Below are 3,102 nucleotides of genomic sequence, written 5' to 3' on the forward strand. Positions count from 1 at the left end.
GGATACTTATACATATGGGCTATTTATACATATGGGATACTTATACATATGGGCTATTTATACATATGGGATACTTATACATATGGGCTATTTATACATATGGGATACTTATACATATGGGCTATTTATACATATGGGATACTTATACATATGGGCTATTTATACATATGGGATACTTATACATATGGGCTATTTATACATATGGGATACTTATACATATGGGCTATTTATACATATGGGATACTTATACATATGGGCTATTTATACATATGGGATACTTATACATATGGGCTATTTATACATATGGGATACTTATACATATGGGCTATTTATACATATGGGATACTTATACATATGGGCTATTTATACATATGGGATACTTATACATATGGGCTATTTATACATATGGGATACTTATACATATGGGCTATTTATACATATGGGATACTTATACATATGGGCTATTTATACATATGGGATACTTATACATATGGGCTATTTATACATATGGGATACTTATACATATGGGCTATTTATACATATGGGATACTTATACATATGGGCTATTTATACATATGGGATACTTATACATATGGGCTATTTATACATATGGGATACTTATACATATGGGCTATTTATACATATGGGATACTTATACATATGGGCTATTTATACATATGGGATACTTATACATATGGGCTATTTATACATATGGGATACTTATACATATGGGCTATTTATACATATGGGATACTTATACATATGGGCTATTTATACATATGGGATACTTATACATATGGGCTATTTATACATATGGGATACTTATACATATGGGCTATTTATACATATGGGATACTTATACATATGGGCTATTTATACATATGGGATACTTATACATATGGGCTATTTATACATATGGGATACTTATACATATGGGCTATTTATACATATGGGATACTTATACATATGGGCTATTTATACATATGGGATACTTATACATATGGGCTATTTATACATATGGGATACTTATACATATGGGCTATTTATACATATGGGATACTTATACATATGGGCTATTTATACATATGGGATACTTATACATATGGGCTATTTATACATATGGGATACTTATACATATGGGCTATTTATACATATGGGATACTTATACATATGGGCTATTTATACATATGGGATACTTATACATATGGGCTATTTATACATATGGGATACTTATACATATGGGCTATTTATACATATGGGATACTTATACATATGGGCTATTTATACATATGGGATACTTATACATATGGGCTATTTATACATATGGGATACTTATACATATGGGCTATTTATACATATGGGATACTTATACATATGGGCTATTTATACATATGGGATACTTATACATATGGGCTATTTATACATATGGGATACTTATACATATGGGCTATTTATACATATGGGATACTTATACATATGGGCTATTTATACATATGGGATACTTATACATATGGGCTATTTATACATATGGGATACTTATACATATGGGCTATTTATACATATGGGATACTTATACATATGGGCTATTTATACATATGGGATACTTATACATATGGGCTATTTATACATATGGGATACTTATACATATGGGCTATTTATACATATGGGATACTTATACATATGGGCTATTTATACATATGGGATACTTATACATATGGGCTATTTATACATATGGGATACTTATACATATGGGCTATTTATACATATGGGATACTTATACATATGGGCTATTTATACATATGGGATACTTATACATATGGGCTATTTATACATATGGGATACTTATACATATGGGCTATTTATACATATGGGATACTTATACATATGGGCTATTTATACATATGGGATACTTATACATATGGGCTATTTATACATATGGGATACTTATACATATGGGCTATTTATACATATGGGATACTTATACATATGGGCTATTTATACATATGGGATACTTATACATATGGGCTATTTATACATATGGGATACTTATACATATGGGCTATTTATACATATGGGATACTTATACATATGGGCTATTTATACATATGGGATACTTATACATATGGGCTATTTATACATATGGGATACTTATACATATGGGCTATTTATACATATGGGATACTTATACATATGGGCTATTTATACATATGGGATACTTATACATATGGGCTATTTATACATATGGGATACTTATACATATGGGCTATTTATACATATGGGATACTTATACATATGGGCTATTTATACATATGGGATACTTATACATATGGGCTATTTATACATATGGGATACTTATACATATGGGCTATTTATACATATGGGATACTTATACATATGGGCTATTTATACATATGGGATACTTATACATATGGGCTATTTATACATATGGGATACTTATACATATGGGCTATTTATACATATGGGATACTTATACATATGGGCTATTTATACATATGGGATACTTATCATTAGGAAGGTTGAGAACCACTGGCGCAGGATTAAAAAAATTTTTTTAAATAGATTTTTATTGATTTCAGAGAGAAAGGGAGAGAGAGAAACATCAATGGGGAGAGAGACTCATTGAACAGCTGCCTCCTGCACGCCCCCTATTGGGGATCGGAGCTCAGAACCTGGGCTTGTGCCCTTGACCAGAATTGAACCCGGGACCCTTCAGTCCGCAGGCCGATGCTATCTACTGAGCCAGACCGGCTAGGGCTGGTGGTAGGATTTTAAAGTCAATGGCACACGTGGGGCAAGGATGGGAGATGTGTCTGAGGCATAGGACGTGGGCCTGAGAACCCAGAAAAAAGGAGCAATTTCTAGAGATCTGGCTAGAGAGCGCTGGGGCTACAGGTGTGTGTGGAGGTGACGGGGGTCAAGTAGGGTCTGCCGACGATGAGATGTACACACCGGACGTTCCGTCCAAAAGGTCTCCACGGGACGGGCAGGGCGATGAGTGTCGAAGCGCAAGTCAGACCACCACGCCTCGCGCAGGGGACGCCCCAGCTGGGGGCGGGGATTGCGAACGCGCCTGGCACCGCC

The sequence above is a fragment of the Myotis brandtii genome, unplaced genomic scaffold, assembly GCF_000412655.1.
Source record: "Myotis brandtii unplaced genomic scaffold, ASM41265v1 scaffold61, whole genome shotgun sequence".
Lineage (NCBI taxonomy): Eukaryota > Metazoa > Chordata > Mammalia > Chiroptera > Vespertilionidae > Myotis > Myotis brandtii.